Raw genomic sequence first — 10,240 nt, 5'->3', positions numbered from 1 at the left:
GATAAACGATCAAGCATGGACGATTCTCAATCTAATCCTATCAACATCTCAAACAACATTGGATCAACAACAAAGATTCCTATTCTTTACGCTCAAGATTACAAAGTTTGGGCGCATCACTTTGAAGACTACGTCATTGGATCTGAAGACAATGGGTATCTTATATGGGAAGCTATTGTGTTAGGACCATTCGCTCACTCAGGAACATCTAGAATCATTAAAACTCAGAAACAGTACAATGATCTGTTAAAAGATGTTAAAGATGTTTCTCAAGACGAAAAGGAAAAGTTTCAGTGCAACATTAAAGCATTGAGACTGATCCGATTCTCTCTTCAATCTGATACATCTAGGTTGGTGAGTTCCTGCAGTAGCACTAAAGAAATCTGGGATAGGCTGCGAGAGCGAAGATTTGGAGCATTCTATTCAGACCTTGCTTTTGTCTGAGTTTGGTGAATTTAAGCAGAATTCTGATGAAACTGTTACTCAGATGTTCAATCGCTTTAATCATCTTCTTAGCAAGATGATCAAACATGATATAGAAACGAAGCTGATTGAACAGAAAGTCACCTTTTTGAATGGCCTAAGATCTGAATGGAGAGTTGTTGTGTCTACAGTCAAAGCTCACGAGCAGTTCAAGTCTTATTCGCTGGCAAAGCTGGTGGGAATTTTGAAATCCCAAGAAAAGATTGTCATGCAAGAGAAGAATGTGGTCTCAAGTTTGGGGTCCTTGGCCCTCCTATCTAAAAGCAAAAATGTGGTAGAAGATGAAGTTCTGAACCTAGAAGACTAGGATCTTACTTTTGAAGATTATGCAATGATGGTGTCTAATCCGAAGAGGTTTATCAAGAAGAGATTCCCTACCAATAAGAACTGAAACTGGCAGGGAAGCTATAGTTCTGAAAAGGTTAGGGAGGAACCGAAGACAGAGGAACCAAAGAAAGAGGCGAAAGTTGAAGGAGATTCACGTGTGAATTGCTACTACTGTGGAGGAAAGAACCACTATGCCAAAGACTGCGTTCTAAAGAAAATGGCAGAGAAGGATGAGGCAAAAGTTGAAGAGGCCTTGTTGATGAAAAAGCTGGAAGAGATCAAGAGAAAGAAAGCTATTACTAACCCTTCAATGAATGCTTTAATTGTGCAGGGTTCGGCAGCGGATGATGAGTTCGGTGGCGTGCAGGTCTGGTCATCTGACTCGGAGGATGATGAGGTCAGGAAACCATCTCATGGAGGGGCATACGTTGCAAGAGGTGAAGAAAGCGGTGGGAAGTGTTTGATGGTGACAGATGTATCTCAAATGAGGGGATACAATATGGATGGTGGGAATGAAGACTCCAAGGAGCGAGAGGACCGATGCTTCACAACAAAACCTCTCAGCGTGCAGATCAATGAGCTAGATGAATTGATCAAGAAGGTACAATCCATTTTTGTTACATTTAAAGTCCCAACAAAATTCGTATGAAAAAGAATTAAAAAGCTTAAATTCAAGAATCTCAAATCTAGATAGTAGTTTAACTCAAACACGGGTCACCAATTCTAACCTAACTGACCAAATAAGCAGGGTGTCTTCCAAGAGTGAAGAACGGAGGATGTGGATAGAGCTGAAGAAGTCGGAGTTGATTAAATCCAAAGATGAAAAAATTTATTTGCAAAGAGACAATTTAAAACTTTTGAAATAGAGAAATGTTTTTTGTTTAATTGCTAAACGTCTTTATGCTAACATCACTCAACTTCATCTGAACTGTGAAATAGGGCAGAAAATTCATCGCATGATTTTTCCCTTCCTTGAGTTTAAGGAGGATGAAATCGATGCTGAAGCATATAACTGCGAAAGTGTTGTATCGTCTGATGATGTGAATCCCACTTACATGTATGGTCTGGATAAAATAGAATCTTTTATAAAGTCCAAGGACCATAAGGACATGCTGAAAAATCTTTTGGATGAAAACGATATGCTGAAACTAAGGACCGAAACCATACAAAAATTTGACTCATTGAATGCCAATTTAAGTTCAGAAAATAAAATTGATGTTAAAAACGCATATGAACTTAATGAGGATGATGATATGAGTGTAATTTCTGTAGATGATGAAGTTGACTGTTCTGAGTTTGTCAAAAGCGAACACGAAAACCACAAAAATCTTATTTCTGAAAATTCTGTGGAGTTCGCTCGTTTGTCACAAAATAAGTCCCCGATTCTTAAGGAAAAGGCTATTGTGTTCCAAAAGGTGAGAACAACACCAAATCAGGTATATAAAGTAAAAGGAGTATCCGAACATCAAACAGCCGAACTCACTGCCATTGTAAACGAAGATAATGCAGATGGCTGTGATGAGTTCTTCTGGTCTGCTCCTATAGATAATGCCGATGAAACAGTTGGTTTATCAGAGCGAACATCCTGGAAAACAAAAGGAAGATATGTACCAGAGCCGTTGAACAAGCCTAACAACTTTGACGTACCAAGTACATGTGGCACTAAAGAAATTCCGGTAGAAGAAGTCACCTCCACAAACGAAACCTCATCTATAAAGAGCGAATCTGTTGTTCAAAAGCCAAAACAGAAGGCGAATATTCACAGGCAACCCAGACAGGTGAAAAATCAAAAGCAGTAGAGGAATCTATGATACAAGAAGAATCTCTCAGAGCGAAAACAGTTCTGGCAATCTCAAAATGCCTATTTTTCTGATCATGACAGGAAGTCAGAGAAACGAACAGTTAGACCGCAAGAAAGTATTAATAACCGAAAGGAAGGTTCGGTTCAGAGAACACCAGCTACCGAAAGCATAGGTTCGGTTCCGAGAGCAAAAGTTACCAAGGTTCAAGGTTCGGTCTCACTAATGACCACAAACAAAAGGGTCACCTAGAACCTTAAGTCAAGAAAACTTCTCAGTCTAAATTCTCTCATTCTAATTCTTCTCAACCCCATTCTAAATCCTATTCTGTTCAAACTCAAAATCTAAAATCTTCAACAGATTTGAAAGGAAAATCGAAGGTTTCCTCGGTCAAGAGTGATCAAAAGCATTCCAAGGTCCAAACACCTGAACCTGAATCCAAACCGACTGTAACAAATCCCAATAAAATTAAAGTTTACACTATTAAGAAGAAAGATGAAACAACTTTAATAAAAAGAACATATCTCGTTGACATTTCTCTTACTATTCCTGTTCCTGTGAAAGGCTCACGTGGACCCAAGAAACTTTGGGTTCCTAAATCTGCTTGATTTTTGCAGGTTATCAGTGACGAGCAGTTCGACGAAGAATGGTATATTAACAGTGGCTGCTCACGTCACATGACAGGAAGGAAGGAAGAGCTGAGGGAATTTCGATCACTTCCAAACGGCGGGAATGTCAAGTTCGGGAACAACTCATATGGCACGATTAAAGGTTATGGGATGATAACAAATGGAGACTTCACGATTAGAAAAGTTGCATACGTTGAAGGACTACAACATAATCTCATCAGTGTATCTCAACTTGTTGGAGGTACCGGTCTTAAAGTTTCGTTTGATGGTAAGGGTTCGGAAATAATAGAGAAGAAAACAAAAAGAGTAATTCTCAAATCGGAGCGCAAAGGTGAAATGTTTCCTCTCAATCTCAAACCTATCAAAGGAAACCCAACTATATGTCTATTATCCAAAGTACATTCTGACGAAAGCTGGCTGTGGCACCGAAGGCTCTCCCATCTCAATTTCAAATATATCAACAAACTTGTCACAGGAGGTCATATTAGGGGTCTTCCATTGCTCAAGTTTGATCGAGAACAAACTTGTCATAGGAGGTCAAAGTCACCCATCCATCAAAAACACTAAAGTCGTTGAACCACTTGAGTTAATTCACATTGACTTGTGTGGTCCATCTTCTATCGAAAGCATTGGCGGTAGCAAGTATATTCTTGTTATTATTGATGACTTTTCGCGTTTTACATGGGTGTTCTTTCTGAGGCACAAATCTGAGGAAACTCTCAAGCTGAAGATGTTTATCAAGCAGGTTGAAGTGCAGCTGCGGAAAGTCGTCTGCAACATCAGAAGCAACAATGGGATGGAATTCAAAAATAAAGAATTTGAAGATTTTTAGCAGAAAAGGGAATCAGCCACAACTTCTCGGCTCCCTACACCCCTCAACAAAACGGAATTGTCGAAAGACGAAACCGATCTTTGTGTGAGGCGACCCGAACCATGCTATGTTTCGCTTCTTTACCATTATATTTCTGGGCTGACGCTATTTCTGTAGCATGTTTCACGCAGAAGAGGTCCTATCTCAACAAGCGTTTCTCTCTTACTCCTTATGGGATCATCAACAGGAAGCTGAACGTTAAATTCTTCCATGTATTCGGCTCACGATGCTTCATCTTCAACTCTAGAGAACATCGTAACAAGTTCGACGTTAAAGCTGATGAAGGGATTTTTCTAGGATACTCTCTTACTTCAAAAGCATATCGGGTCTTAAATAAGCGTTCAAGGAAGATCGAAGAGACATATTATGTGACTTTCTATGATAGCTACGTCAAAAGGATAAAGGCTACTGAAGAAGCAATTGGAGAAATTTTCAATCAAACAGGTCAGGTCACGGCCTCGATTGCTAATTTGTTTGAGCAGTTTGTGGAGTTATTCGATGAACCTGAGAAAGCTACTCTCTCGGAAGCCAAGGCAGCAGACAACAAAATCAACCATCTGAAGCAAATCATTGAAGATGCCACTGAACGAATAGGTAAAGGAAAGCAAGTTCCAAACAAACCTCCTCAGCAAGGCGCTTCAGTTGAGGGGGAGAATCCATCTTCTTCAAAACAGCCAAGCTTACCAGTTGAGGGGGAGCACTCTATTCCTGTAGCACCCGAAAGCTCTACTGCACCCGAAGGTACTGTAGCACCCGAAAGCTCTACTGCACCCGAAGGTACTGTAGCACCCAAAAGCTCAACACTGCCAGAGAGCTCTACACCGCCCGAGAGCACAACCACACCCGAAAGTCCTGTAGCACCAGAAACACCAGCCACACCGGAAAGCTCATCACTCGAGGGGGAGAATGCCGATATGTTTTATGATGATGACACTCAATCTGAATTAGAAGAGATGGTGAACGCTAAATTGGATCCATCCTATGATCCAAATTACCCTCCTCTTGTCAAATGGACTAGAGATCATCCTGTTTCACAGGTTGTGGGTAATGTCTCTAAAAAGGTGTTGACCCGATCTCAACTGAAGGCAAAGCAAACTTCTTTATTTCAAAAGTAGAGTTCTGTATGTTTAACTCTTTCATCTCAAAAGTTGAACCAAAGACAGTAAACACTGCACTTGATCACTCTGATTGGGTTCAAGCTATGCAAGACGAACTTAATGAGATCGAAAGAAATAAAGTTTGGCGTCTCATTCCAACTCCTCAAGATGCCTCAGTTGTTGGTCTCAAATGGGTCTTTAGAAATAAAATGGACAAGGAAGGCAATGTAATAAGAAACAAAGCTCGTCATGTTGTGAAAGGATACTGCCAGGAAGAAGGAATTTATTACAAAGAGACTTTCGCTCCAGTTGCAAGGCTGGAATCTGTTCGAATATTTCTTGCCTATGTTGCACACAAAAACTTCGAGGTCTACCAAATGGATGTAAAATGCGCTTTTCTGAATGGAGAACTTGAAGAAACGGTTTATGTGGAACAACCTCCTGGTTTTGTCAATGAAAAGTATCCAAATCACTGTTATATTCTAGACAAGGTAGTTTACGATCTGAAACAAGCACCTAGGGCCTGGTATGAAACGCTAACTAAGTTTTTAAAGATGTCCAAATTCAAACAAGGTTCGGTTGACCCAACCTTCTTTCGTAAGAAGGAAGGTAACCACCGTATGATTGTTCAAATCTATGTCGATGATATCATCTTTGGCTCAACGAATCCCAGCTTAACAACTGAATTCAGAAAGCTGATGGAGACTAAATTTGAAATGAGCTCAATGCGTCCGATTAACTTTTTTCTTGGTTTGAATATTAGACAGGGACCCGAAGGCATCTTTATCAACCAGGAAGCATACACCAAAACTCTTTTTGCCAAATTTGGCATGATGGGAGACTCAAAGATCAAAGTTCCAATGGAATTCGGAACCAAACTCACACCCTCCTTGGAAAAACCGGCAGTTGATATTACGCTGTACCGCCAGATGATTGGTTCCTTAATGTACCTTACTGCTAGCAGGCCTGATATAATGTTTTCTGTATGTTATTGTGCTAGGTTTCAGGCGAATCCTCGTGAACCACATATGCTTGCAATGAAAAATATACTCCAGTATCTGAAACGAACCACCACCCTCGGTCTATGGTATCCATCAAGCTTAGGCTTCATCGTTCAAGCCTTCTCAGATGCAGACCTTGGAGGATGTGGTTTAGACAGGAAAAGCACCACAGGAGGCTGCCAATTCCTTGACGGGAAGTTGGTCAGCTGGCAGTCAAAGAAACAAACATGTGTTTCTCTTTCTACAGCCGAAGCAGAGTACATCGCAGCTGCCTCTTGTACATCTCAAGTCATTTGGATCCAAAGCCAGCTCTATGATTATGGACTCAACATGAAAAAGATCCCATTATATTGCGATTCAGAAAGTGCAATTAGGATCTGTCATAACCCAGTGCAACACTCCAAGACCAAGCATATAGCACTGAGGTGTCACTTTATTAAGGATCATGTGGAGGATGGAAATGTTGAAATTCACTTTGTTCGAACCACTGATCAACTGGCCGATATCTTCACCAAAGCCCTACCTGAAGCTAATTTCAATAAAATCCTTCAAGGTCTAGGAATGATGGAATTGGAGTCGGTACCAAAAACACCATCTCAAAGCTAACAGTTGGAAGCGAAATGAACCGAACGCTCGGTCTATTTCGGGTTCGGTTCACATGGGAACCGAAATAAACCGAACGCTTGGTCTATTTCAGGTTCGGTCTCATTGCACATGTTTTCGCTCAATCTCAAAAAGGTGTTGTCTATGGTTGTATACTTATGTACAGTTATTTTCCAAAAATCCAAAAATATTTTTTTAGGAACCGAAATGAACCGAGCGTTCGGTCCATTTCGGGTTCGCTTCAAATTTTTTTGTTTTTGTTTTGTTTGGTTTTTCTCTTTTCAAAAATTTCAAATCTCCAAAAATATTTTCTTTCTTTTACTTCTATTCTGGTTTAAATATCGATGGGGCAGATATCATTGTCACACTTTATACTAGTCAAGCATCCCTAGAAGCATGCTGCTGCATGTTGTCCAAAGCCTCAACTGATTTTGAATAAAGCCTTAATGACTAGGTATATACAAACCTTGTCTTCCCAGTAAGGCTGCTACATTTATTCTAATCCTGAGCTACCTTACTCTTTTCTCATATGGTCTAAGAGTTTACTGCTTGGTCACTATTTTTAGCAGAGGTACTTTGGTTTCTTTTCACCACCTCAATATTTTTCTCCATCATATTTTGGTCCCATATAGTAACCCTTGAGACTCTCAGAAATAACCACTAAGGTTTATGGTTACACAATCTCTGTGCTTATGATCTTAGCCTCGTGTCACTACGTGCTAAGTGAAACCCTAAATTCAATACCTAACATGAATTGACGGTTAACAATTACATTTGTAGTTGTATCATGAAATCTCTTTCCGTTGTGTGATTCTTATGAAATTGTTAATCACCATGACATTTCTTCCCTTAGAATCCAATTTTAATCTTTTGAGATTTCACAAACAAATATCTCCAACAAGTCACTATACATATATCCCAACCTACTTGTTCAACAGACCACATCGGTCTAACAGGTATTTCATTTGGTCTCGATCTTATGTCAAGGTCCGGGATTCTAAACTGAAGTGAATGCCACCCTTTTAAGCCTTATCAAAAGATGCCTTTCAACATTTCTTAACAAGTGATTGATCGTAATTCAACGGGAATCCATACAGACACTTTAAAGTCTCTCTTGACTTTGAAGGAAGAGATTCGTGCCCGAGATCCACTGTTTTGTGTGTACATTGACATCACATATCCCCACATAGACGTTGTTTTATTTCTTTATCATTTGTCACTCTATGCACGAAAATCTTTGATTTTCCAAAAGTCTGGTTCGGTTCTGTCCTTATCTCTTGTTTGGATGACAGCTATGTAACAGATAAGGTGCTGACTCAGCCGACAGAGTAACAGCTTCAATATTGATTTGACGGGCGCGCGTGCAAATAGGAACAGTATTCTCTCTCATGCGTAATCATCGGGGATACTAACTATCAATTTTCAATCACATCAAGCGCCGTTTCGAGTTCCGAGAAGATTTGGGGGCGAATTTTTCTCTTTCATCCAAAACTGATATAAAGGGTTCAACCCCAGCCATTTCTTCTCTTCATCACACTCCTAAAATTCGACAGGCAATTTTTTTTGCTACTGTTTCTCTTCTTCCTTGAAGCATTCAACAATGGCAGATTCCTCCTCCGTCCATGAAACCTCTTCCCGCTCAACGATTCTTCCCATCCGACCACAACAAAGCCTTATCATAGATCTCAACCCAATATCCTATGATGCATTTATGTATCCTATAGCGGAGTGTCTCAAATACTCTCCACTCATTCTTGCTCTATCAAAAGTTGAAATCGTTCCAATGGAGTGCCTTTCACAGATTTTCTCCACCGCCCACTACGACAATCAGTTGATCGGATCTACTTCGACATTCTGTACAACAAATCCTCTATCTCCAAGCAGCACCTCTGTTGGCTTCTAGGGTTTGAACCTGACGAATCGAGGGTTAACCCTGATTCAATCACCACGAGTCAACTCTTTTCCATGTTTTATAACATGGGATACATTGAAATCCTTACGACGATGTCTAAATTCAAGAAGTCGTGCCTTCCTCCTCAATGGAACGGATTTTTCACAATCCTCTTCAAGGGTTTATCTGAAAGAAGTGCAGGTTCTGACGGGGCCAGTCGATTATTCATGACTATTATTTATGGTCTGTATACTGGAATCAATCTTGATTATGGTTCGATTTTTTGGCGACAGTTGATCCAAAGCCTTGGCTCCTCCTCTCGGCATACAGAAATATCTTATGCCAGGTTTTGGACGATCGTCACCAAATGGGCCATGGATAAATATCATGTCCTTACAGTGGCCAACTCTCCTCTCTCTTTAATTGGTGTGTTTCATACCACCAAGATTAGTGTGACTGATTCCTCCAAATTTATTTTTGTTGGATCCATTCCAGAGTCCATGTCCGCCGGTGTATCCAAGGAGAGCAGGATCTTCAAAGCTTACAAGGAGTATCCTCCTTCGGGACCGAGAGAGTTGACCCCTGAGATGATTCAGTCCATTAACGACGCAGACAAACCGGCCACAAGGTGGAAGAAACCAGAGAAGGGGAAAATAAAGAAGGTTGCAAAAGGGGCGAAAGATCCTACCCCTAAGAAGCGAAAGTTGTGAAAAGCAGCCCCATATCCTCCACCGAAGAAGAAGAAAACACAACCGAAATGTAAACTGGTTCTTGCTTCTTCGAGTGATTCCGAAGCTGAAAGTTCAGACTATGAAGAGTCGATCCGAGGCGACTCTCCTCCCGTTTCTCCCATTCATGAGGTACTTATTCTCACTGAACCTATCTCTTCTCCTCCTATTACCACATTTATTTCCATTCCCACCATAACCTCCTTTATTTCTATTCCCCCCATAACTACCTCTACTACCATTCCACCCACAACTATTCCTATACCACCACCCATTTTCTCCGACATCACTACAACAACCACTGAAGTTCGAACCAACATATCTGATACGGGGGCTCATATTTTAGCACCAGAACATACCCCTACACCCGAACCTACTTCAGCACCCGAACCCACTTCCACTACCGAACCATCCGCTACACCCTTATCTCCCACTCACTCTGCTGAAACCGAAACCTTTCTGGGAGGGGAGGATATGACCTTTAAATCCATCTACTACAGCCCCTACCAAGTTCAAAGTGATGATGATGATGATGCTCCTGTCACCAAAAAGCACATCAAGGAACTCCACGAGAAGATTGATAATCTCGTGGCTTCCTCCTCTACCTCAACATCTCACATCTCGAAGGCCGCCATTAAGGGGATGGTGGAAACTTTAACCAAAGCACATGAAGCCTCATTTAGCTCCGCTACTACTGCTATTGACAACTCTACAAAGGCGTGTGCTACGGCGACCGAAAAAGTCGAAAAAGTATTTGATGATGCTAACATTTTTCTTGAGTCTTTGCAGGGGGCATCCGAAACTAATACCA

Source organism: Lactuca saligna, chromosome 3 (assembly GCF_052625555.1).
Source record: "Lactuca saligna cultivar CGN05327 chromosome 3, ASM5262555v1, whole genome shotgun sequence".
NCBI classification, from domain to species: domain Eukaryota; kingdom Viridiplantae; phylum Streptophyta; class Magnoliopsida; order Asterales; family Asteraceae; genus Lactuca; species Lactuca saligna.
The sequence above is the reverse complement of the archived record's forward strand: the minus strand, read 5'-3'. Positions refer to the sequence as shown.